Source organism: Sminthopsis crassicaudata, chromosome 6 (assembly GCF_048593235.1).
Source record: "Sminthopsis crassicaudata isolate SCR6 chromosome 6, ASM4859323v1, whole genome shotgun sequence".
Lineage (NCBI taxonomy): Eukaryota > Metazoa > Chordata > Mammalia > Dasyuromorphia > Dasyuridae > Sminthopsis > Sminthopsis crassicaudata.
Window position 1 is genome coordinate 240,001,327 of NC_133622.1, and position 10,750 is coordinate 240,012,076.

General features: G+C 38.7%; 1 pseudogene; it reads right to left on the reverse strand.

The window, feature by feature from the left end:
* Positions 1–8,128: 8,128 nt before the first annotated feature.
* Positions 8,129–9,043, reverse strand: LOC141547451 (ELL-associated factor 1 pseudogene; annotated as a pseudogene).
* Positions 9,044–10,750: the final 1,707 nt, after the last annotated feature.

Here is a 10,750-nt window from a genome sequence, read left to right on the forward strand (position 1 = left end):
TATAACTTTTGCTTGGATGCTTTCTCACTTGCTCTTGAACTTCCTTAAAGAGCTGTTAAATATTAGAGGCTGTAAATTTTATTTGGGCTGTGGCAATTCTTTTTACCACACCTACTGAATAGGATGAATCAGTAATTATAGTTATGTCTCCTGGGTAATAAGTGAGAGCAAATGACAGGACAGCAAATAATTTGTTGTGCTCAGTGGACTGAAAAGGAGTTTTCTGACTATTCTCTTTATGCATAAATCATGAAGTGGTTAGCAAAAATATTTTCTTTGGTGTCATCTGCAAAGATGATTGGTCATGTAAGAGGAACCTTAGAAACCTTTTCTTCAAAAATGCATTGCCTATTATGTAGTAGCCGGGTTATCTTTAATGGAGACCCATGTGCAAAATTTGGAGCTGTGGTCAATCAAATTTGCCATTATGAAATGCTCTCAGGGCATATATTAATTTGTGCATTAGTATAGAATGTGTTTCTTTTTGGAGGACTCATCACAGATAATTGTACTACTCTTTTAATGGCCTGTAATAAAATTCTAGCCACAAGCACTGGGTAAGGAGTAAGGCTTTGTTCTGGTTGCACTGGGTGGCTTATCCACTCAATCATACTGTGTCTTTGATGAAGGACTACTATGGGTGCCTCTTTTGTAGCAAAAAGTGATATTTCCAAGGGTTTTTGAGTGACTCTTTCAACCACATTGGATAAAGCCAGTTCAACTTCTCTCAAAGCCTCTTGCACTTCTTTTGTAAGCTGGTGTGGTGAATTCAAAGCACTGTCTCCCCTTAAAATGTCATATAGAGGTTGCAGTTGATTGGCAGTTAAGCCTAACCCTGGTCACATCTATTGGATATCTCCTATTAATTTTTGGAACTCATTTAAGGTGTCCAACTTCTCTGTTCTTAAAGAAAGCTTCTGTATTGTGAGTGTCTTAGGATATACTTCATATACTAAATATTGAAAAGGATCATCTCTTTGAATTTTTTTTTCTGTAGCTATATGCATTTTGTAGTACTTCAGTGTTTCTATGGACTTTTGTAGACATGCTTTTAACATTTGTTCCTCAGGTACACATCCCAAAATATCATCCATACAATGTAACAACATTACTTTAGGAAATGCTTTTCTTACTGGAGCAAGAGCAGCAGCAACATATATTTGGCACATAGTAGGGCTGTTTTTTCATTCCTTGTGGCAAAAATGTTCATTCATATCTTTTATAAGGCTTAGCCAAATTAACACTAGGCACTGAAAAAGCAAATCTTTTGATATCTTCCTTTCTTAGAGAGATGGAATAGAAACCATCCTTAATGTCTATAACCCAAAGAGGCCATTCTCTTGGCAACTGAGTAGGAGATGGAAGTCCAGGCTGAAGAATTCCCATACTTTCCATCTGGTCCTTTCCTCTTCTTGGATCACTGACCATCCTCCATTTTCCAAATTTCTTTTTCACCACAAATACTGGGGAATTTCAAGGACTTAGGGAAGGCCAAAAGTGTCCTTGGTCAACTTGTTCTTGTACTATGTCTAATAAGACCTGAATTTTATCACTTCTTAAGGGCCACTGTTCTACCCAAGCTGGAGATTCAGTCTTCTACTGAATTGAAACCGGCAAGAGTCCAATTAGGCCTTCAACAGCAGCCTTGCCTACAAAGCCAAAGTGCTTACTTGTAATCCTATATGTTATAAAATGTCTCTTCCCCACAGATTGATGGGGAATTTTTCAACCACAAAAGCAGTAAAAACTCCTGTTTCATTTTCAAATGTCTATCTCAAAGACATAGCACTAACTTATGCTGCTATTGATCCTCCTACACCACACATGTAGGTGTGTGCCTTAACTTTTTTTTTTTTTTTTTTTTTTCCTGAGCCTGGGTTTAAGTGACTTGCCCAGGGTCACATATCTAGGAAGTGTTAAGTGTCTCAGACCATATTTGAACTCGGGTCCTCCTGAATTCAGGGCTGGTGCTCTATCTACTGTGCCCCCTCTGCCTTAACCTTTGGCCAGTGACTGGGCCAATTGGCACCTCTAATAACTGTAGCAAGTGCACCCCTGTCTACCAATCCTTCAAATGGTATTCCATTTATATAAATAGTAAGCATAGGGTCAGTCAGCTGTCACAGCTGCTGTCCAATATATTCCTGGATTTTGTTCATTGGAGTCAGAATCTTGGCGATTGTCACCAGATTGCTTATTAGGTGTATATAACAATAAGTCTGATACTTCTACTTCTCCTGCTTGATAAATCACACTTTGTCTACCTGTGTTAGTGACTAGGACATTAGCTACACATTCTCCAGTTTCCCACATCAGTGTATGGATGAACACTGTTTTGTAAGCACTCTCAGAAAGTGAAATGGTCAAGGCTACTGTGCCTGGAGGCAAAGGATCCATAGGCTGAACAGGAATAGGTTTAGTTTCTCCAGGGAATATCTCAGTATACTCTACTGCATACAACTCTATTTTTCCTAAACTCTATCCCTTTCTTCCATCTGATTGCCTTTTGGCTTGTTTAGGGACATGCTCTGCTTATACACTATTTATCCCCAACCTGGGGTGGAGCAATCTGATTTCATTCTGATCTGATCAGCAGTAGCTGGACACACTGTAATTTGATCCCAACATAGTGATGTAATGTTTGTCCTTTAGGAGAAGAGAAAATAACCAATCAAGTATTAAAAGCAGCAACAGCTGTATAATTTCTATTCTTAAAGCCTATTAACCAGTGTAAAGGCATTCACATATTTGATTCTTATTCTAATCTAATGAGGTACATGCTGCTATCATTATAGGTTTCTTTCGTTTCTTTTTTTTTTTTTTTATTTTTACAGCTGAAGAAACTCAATTTGATATAAGCAAAATGCCTAAAATTAAATATTTAGACAGTAAATGTATGAGAAATGCATCAAACTAAGCTATTCCTTAATTTTATTTTTTTGGCCACCTTTCTTAGCAATGAATGGAACTGATTGGATGAAGTATTTCTCAGTATTGAATCATATGATCCCTTTTCCCAGGACTTTGGACCTTGGGGGAGGTCATTTACTCCATGGAGGAATGAACTTTGAACCTGAGATACAAGAAGTTGCAGGGAGTGATGTCACCTGTGGGAGGCAGCCAGCATTGGTGATTATTGGTCAAGGATAATGATGTCCTTTTAGTCTCTCCAATGAGAAGGGTCCAGTCTTTTGTTTTTAGTGCCTTGACAAACCTGGAAGCAGGTTGGGTTGCAGGAGCAGATGGAAGGGGTGGGGATGGCTCCCAGGTATGTGTCTGGGCTTCTCCCTTGCAGGCATTACATAAATGTTTTCTCTTTGTACCTGTTGATGTCTCTGATTAGTTAATTGGATTGGGAAGAGGGTCTTTCCTGTCAAGATTATTTGCTACATTTAATTTTGGCATAATTCTTTCAATAGTTAAGCTCTCTTTTCTAAAATTTCAGGGGAGAAACATCATGAATATCATCTTCCACAAAGATGATACTCTCTCATGCCGCCCCCCCAAAAGAATATAAATATTTGACTCATTATTTCAAACAATTAACAGTCATTTGTTATCAGTTTTATATAATTAATAAGAACTCATCTATATGAAGCATTTGACCCATTTCAAATTATTTTTCCCATGAACACCTTGAGGTTGGAAGTACAAGTTTCATTAGAATGATTTTGCACAGAGGGATAATGACTTTCAGAGCTAAGAAATGAATTGTCGAGTGTTACACAATTAACAATTGGACTAGCCAAGACAGGCCCTGAATCCCTAGACTCTTCTCTGAGAGTTCTTTTTATGACATCAGAAGTACTACCTCATTCACTGGTGCAGAACTTACTGAACTGGGAGCCCAAAAAATTTGACTCTCATTAAAAAGGGTAAAATAAACTAGAAGAAAGGATGTTCCCCCAGAGCAGGGCAGGAAACCCATCTATTTAAGGAACTCTTCCAAGTGCTTTGAAAACAAGAATCAACAGAAGGTGATTGACAAATTGAATATTTTCATTTGGAGCATCAACTGATGCTAAGTGAAACGAGCAGAACCAGAAGATCATTATACACTTCAACAATGATATTGTACGAGGATATATGCTGATGGAAGTGGATATAAAGTGGAAGAAGATATAAAGAGTTCTCAGGTATGTTCATGAGTGCTTAAAACCAAATTAAGGGCCACCTCCAATCTCTTCTCAACCCCAAGGGATATGTAGTTTGTGATTTTCAGGTCTACCATTTACTTATGTTTGCTGCAAAAATTAAATATATCACTTACTGAATGATTGCAACAATCACTTTTTAGACATTAAGTCATTAGAACAACTCTTTGGGTAATATTTTATATATGGATGGATGGAAGTGGGAAGATGTCATTCCACTGTGCTCTTGGTCCTCTACCAGTGCAAATGCTTGTCATAGCTTTGCATGATAAGCGAAAGGGACCACAGAGAAGCATACAGAACATCTGGTAAAATGTTATATTCTACTTAATTTTTATAGAACAATAGTTCTTAATCATTTTTATCTATCATATACACCTTTAGCAATTTGGTAAAGCTTTTGGACCCATTCTAAATATAAATAAAATGTAAAGTATTAAGAAGGAAACAAAGTATAATGATATGTTACTATAATCTATTTATCTCAATCTCTATATATCAGTATAGCTCTATAATTTATATCAATTTCATTTATATTTATACCACATCCCTTCCCCTCTCTCCCCCAATCTTCTCTCTCTCTCTCTCTCTCTCTCTCTCTCTCTCTCTCTCTCTCTCTCTCTCTCTCTCTCATCTCTCGCTCTCTCGTAGGTCTTTCTCTGCTCTCTGTCTGTCTCTATTTCGATTCTCTGTAAATCTGTGTGTGTGTGGATAAGTGTGTGTTCCTTCAGTACATTATTGTCACGTAGCAAGAATTTAGTAATATTTATTGACAGAAGGACTGATTGGATAGAATAATCATATGAAAATATCATAATGATGATTTTACTGATACTTTTCCATATTTTTTCCTTCAGTAGTTACGTCTTGTTTGGATTGTGATTTTAAAAGTTTTGATTTTTGATTTTCATTAATGTGGTTATTACCAGCAGCTTTCTTTGCATTATAAAAAAGCTTTATCACTTCATAGGACTTTCCTCACTTTATTCTTTTTGTAATGCTAAAATATCTATTTTTTAAAAATCCACTCTAACACATATTCTGAGCAAATATTGTCCTAAAATTTTTCTGGAGATTGCTCACATAATTTTGTGAATTGTCCATCAACTTAATCCTTCACAAGAAAGTTAATCTTTAGAACATTTAGAAAATTTGGCAGTTGCCTAATTATAAGTGAACTTCAAGTGAAAAGTTCAAGATATGAAAATAAAATCATTACCTTTTTCACATGGGATGAAATCACATTCAGCTGCTCTTTTGATAGATATTTGTATAATTATATATGTATAATTAATTTCCTCTTTCTCCAAAAACAACAAAATAAGGATACTATCTCTTTCTAAAACACAAATAATCCAAAGCTCTTTAAATAGATTTCTGTTCAGTTCTGCTCTGTGGGGATAGTTCCTCAACTACACTAAGGTCACTTTTTATTTTTTAATGAGATTCACTTTCTTCTGAGTCCAAGTCCAAAGTATTAAAAATATATTAATGAGGCCACTTGTTATTATAGAAAGACTCTTGGGCTTTTCATTCAAACATCTTGATTCCAGTCTTGACTCTACTACTTTCTAGATGAGTGAGTGCTGCCCATTCATTTTCATTCTTCCTGAAAGTTGGGTCTTCTTGTATAAATTAATTAGATGCACTCTCAACTTCTTTATCATAAAGTTCTTGGGAGGAATGAGCTTTTAACACTGAAAGCCCTTGGGGAATGAGTTATATTGTTTTATTACAAAATCAATCAAGATAATTTTCTTCATTCATTTGTAACAAAACCAGAGAGTACTTCTGGCCATTTTTTTTCTTTCCTGTGGCATGTGTGTTGCAAAAAAATAGAAATATTGATCTCACCTTAGTCATCTATATGACTGCCATCATATTGTAGTGATTCAGAGCTATGCAAGCAGATAATTAAATTTTCAAATCAAGCAGAGGTCTCTGACAATTGGTGAATTGATTTAAATAGTATAACTTTTTTGAACCTCAATTTTGTTATCCAGAAAATGAAAGAAACTTACTACATGATCATCAAGGTCCCTTTGAGGCATAAAATACTTTAAGGTTTGTGAAGTGTTTTGATTGTTTGATAGTCTTTTTTGCTCATTTTCAAATTCTATAAGTTTCATACTATTACCATTCCTACTTTTCAAGAGTAGAAATTGAAGTACAAAGTACTAAAGTGACTTTGCTAGTGTCATAAATCTAGCATATATTCAGGCAGTATCTTATATATATATATATATATATATATATATATATATATATATATGATACTGATAGGATATACATATACAGGGCTATGGGTGCAAGTCTGAGAGAAGTGGCGTGAAAGAGGGAAGCAGGCAGGGGCAAGCTCCTCCTGAAAGCCTCCTGGGCTGGAGGACATGTGTGGAGGGCACTGGAGGGAGGCTGCAGGTGATTCTAGGGCCTGAGACCAGACAAGGATGTCAAGGAGGATGGGAATGAGATGCCCCAGCAAAGTGAAGGGAACCAGAAGTCAGCCACCACAAAAGGCTCAGAGAAGAGGTGGGGGCTCCTGCTCCTGTGAGGGACAAACTCAAAATTCTTAATTCTTTAAATAGAGATTCATATAATTTCATTAAGAATTTTCAGCACATTGAAGGAAGCAGCCATACAAATTAGGCAGCTGAATTTTATACTTTTATATCAGCAATAAGTTAAATAAATTAAAGGTTAAGAGAAATGTGTGGAGTAAGATATGGTGAAGAATTGACAGAAAAAGTAAACAAACAGACTTCCTCCAGTAGTTTTGGACATTTTAATATAATTGTTATTTTATTCAAAGTTGACAACTGCTTCTCTGACTTTAAAGTCATAATGATGAGAAATACTTGAATATATTAAAGATTTACTAAATCCCTGCTTAGTTGAAGAGGAAAGGAACCTATGAGTATGATCAGGAATAGAGTCAAGAGTCGTTATTGTCTCCATCACATCTCCTTTAAAATTTGTGTCTGTCACAGTCTCCTTTACATTGTCTGTCAGTCTGATCCAGCCCAAGTCTTCATCTCTCCCAGTCACAGCTGTAGTCTGTGACAGTCTGCTCATCTGACCCAGTCTTGATCTTAGCGGAGGAGTGCAGGAGGAGGGAGAGCCAGCAGCAGAATAGTCAAGGATGGAACTTCTCATTTCCAGTCCTTGTCAACACTTCTGAGTCTTTCTCTGGCTCAGAAGGACCTTGGTCCCAGTGGAGAAAGGAAGGAGGACAGGCCTTCCTAGAAGCCAAATTCTCTAGCTAGTCCTTCGCATCCCACAACCAGCAGCAAACCTCTTACTGTTATCGCTTTGAGAAAGCAGGTCACTACCTTTTTTTTTTTTTTTTTTTTTTTTTTTTTTTTTTAGTAGCTTTTTATTTCCAAGATGTATTTTTCAATATATCTTCAAGATAAATTTTCAGCATTGACCTTGAAAAACCTTTTCTTCCAACTCTTCCCCTCCCTTCCCCCCACCCCCTCCCCTAGATGAAAGCTAGAACAATATATGTTAAATAAGTTAAAGTCAGTAGTTACAACAGTCCTGTGTGATCTTGACTGGGGTTCCTTGATCCTTGAACTCTTTTTGGTTGTTCACAACATTATATTTCTTCTTTGATTTGAATACTCTGTATTTGAGTATTTCTGATTTGGGGTTTCTTTCAGAAGGTGAAAGTGATTGAGTGAGGGTTTCTGTTTTTACTTTGTCTTATAATTCCAACAGATCTGGGAAGTTGTTTTTATTTATTTATTTTTATTTTATTTTACTTTTTTATGCTACCCAGATTTTAATATGCTACCCAGATTTTGAGGTAAAAGTGTATTCCCATAATATATACAAGTGCACTTGTACTCTGCTCAGGTTCAGTGAGACTCAGGGCTCAGTAAGGGCCAAATGCTCTCCTTGGGGTGGGTTTCTGCTTGTGTCCTTCATCTATCCAGACGTTCTAACAAAGACAGATGCAGGAAGTTCCAAGGTTAGAGGTTGCTGTCACTGTCAGAGTCAGTGAGTTGTAAATCTTGTTGCAATATGCTCATCAGCTGGTGATTCCCAGGGAGCCGGCTGCTGCTGTTCTCCATAGGGCTTCTGTGAGGTAACTGCAGAGGAGGACGCTGGGAGGAGGAGGCTTTGGCTGTGACAGGCTCCTGGTCTTCAGTGCTGGAGCTCTCAGAGTCACTGAGTTGTAAATCTTCTCGCAATATGCTCATCAGCTGGTTTTTCTCGGGGAGCTGGCTGCTTTGGTTCCCCACAGGGATTCTGTGAGGGAGAGGAGGATGCTGGGAGGCCGAGGCACCTGGGGCAGGCTCCTCCTCTTCACTGCTGGAGCTGTCAGAGTCTGAGGTGCTGCTGTCTCTGAGGGTCTCCATCCGATTCATCTCGGCTCTCAGCTCTCTCTTCATGTCCTCCAACTGGAGTTCCCCGGGAGCATCCTCTTTCACTGGACAGGCTTTTGGCCCAACAGGTGTCTTCCCTGCGGCTCGGAATGCTAGGGGAGTGGGCGGTGCCGGTGCAGGGGGCGGTTCCACTCTTGCCTGGGTTTTGCTCCCTCCCTCAGTTCTCAGCTTCTTGACCTGAACGCTGCTGCTGAGTTTTTCCAACACACATTCGCCGGTATCGTGATTAATGATGAGAATACAGTCTCTCTCATAGGGTCTTTTGTTTCCTTTGAAGACAGTCTTTGGGGCTGCAGCGCCAGGGAAGTGAGGCAGCCAGACCTTGACCTCGTCTCCCTTGCCCACCTGGAGCTCTCCTTCCCCTGATGGGTCTACAGAGGCCGGCTTCAAATCATAGCGGATCGTGTGGAACGAGGACTTGGGCCTCTTCTCAAAGCTGTCCCCGAGAGTCAGGCAGTGCTCCTTGCCGTCCAACAGCGGGTTCCTGGTGCTCTTCATGGCTCTCTCCCTGTCTTCAAGCTGGCTGTAGTCACTGCCTGGTGTGGCTCCTGGGGCGGCCTCCTTACTGCCTCTCAGTATAGTCCTGCTCTGTAAAGTTCTGATAGTCTCTCAGTTCGAATCCTTCCCGGGGAACAGGTTTCTTTTCTATAGAATCTTTTCCTCTGTGAGCAGGTTTCCAGCCAGCCTCTTCTTCTTCTTCCTGAATGCTGGCTCTGAATCTCCTCCAGCTCTAGTCCTTCCCAAATCCAGACTGCTTCCCAGACCCCATGTTGTCTTCTTTTATCCTCCTAGAGAATGAGCATGTGAGAACCCAGGGGCTTGTGGGAAATACTTCAACCAATCATCTTGCTCCTTTTAAAGGTGAAAACTCCTTTAAATGTGTAAACTCCTTTTCAGAAGTCTAAAGGTGTTAACCCCTAAAGGTGTGAACTCTGGGCTAGAGAATTGTTTAGACAACCTGAGTTCTCACCTGCTAATCCTAACATCTCCCCCTCTCTTTTGATTTAGAACCTAGGGTGGTCATGGCCTTTTAACAGAAATCCATCAATATGGGAGGTATTACACATAATTATATAAACACATAGTAACATAGCAATATAACACATGCTAGAAGTATGTAACAAATAACATGATCAAATAATCACAAATTGAAAATTAATAAATGTCCATAAGTCCATTGTGCATTAGTCTCATCTTGTGTTAGGAAATCCAATGATTGCTCCAGGTTTTAAAATTCTTTCACAGTCTTATCTTGTGTTAGAGAATCTTTAACAGTCTTCTTATCAGCCATTCTCTTTCAGTGTCAGATATTTCTTAGATTTTTTTCCTTGGTTTTGAGGTCTTTCTCTTTTTCTATCTCTCTCTGTTGGGCAAAGTGAATACCACTCGTTGGCCTGAAAAGGTATCTACCACCAAGTGGACAAAAGACAGACGACCAAAAGATTTATAATGGGTCACATCCATTTGCCAGATTTCAGTGGGTCTCCAACCATGACGGTTCTTCCCTGGAGGGAGTGTAGGAGCATGGAAAGGAAGGCAAGCTGTACAGCTTTTTACTGTGCTCCTAGCTTCCTCTCTTGTTATTCCAAATTGTAAAGGTAAAGCTCGAGCAGCTTGATGATATTTAGAATGAGATTCTTGTGCTTCCTGAAATAAAGGAGCACTGGATAACATATGCAAAAGGCTATCTGCCTTTGAATTTCCATCAAAAGTAGTACCTGGAAGTCCACTATGTAAGTGGACATGCAAGATATAACTCTTGCCTGGATGCTTTCTCACTTGCTCTTGAAGTTCCTTAAAGAGCTGAGAAATATTAGAGGCTGCAAATTTTATTTGGGCTGTGGCAATTCTTTGTACTACACCTACTGAATAGACGGAATCAGTCATTGTATTTAAGTATCCTGGGTAATAAGGAAGAGCTAGCATGATAGCAAATAATTCATTCTGCTTAGTAGACTGAAAAGGAGTCCTGACTACTTTCTTTATGGTTAAATAATGACAGTATTCAGCACAAATATTTTCTATGGAGGGGTCTGTAAATATTGTTGTTCATTTAAGAGGAGCCTTAGAAACCTTCAAAAACCCATTGCCAATTATGTAGTATCCGGGTTATCTTTAATGGAAAACCATGTACAAAATTTTGAACTGTGGCCAATAAAATTGGTCACTCTGGCATGGTCACAGCATAGATTAATTTATGCATTA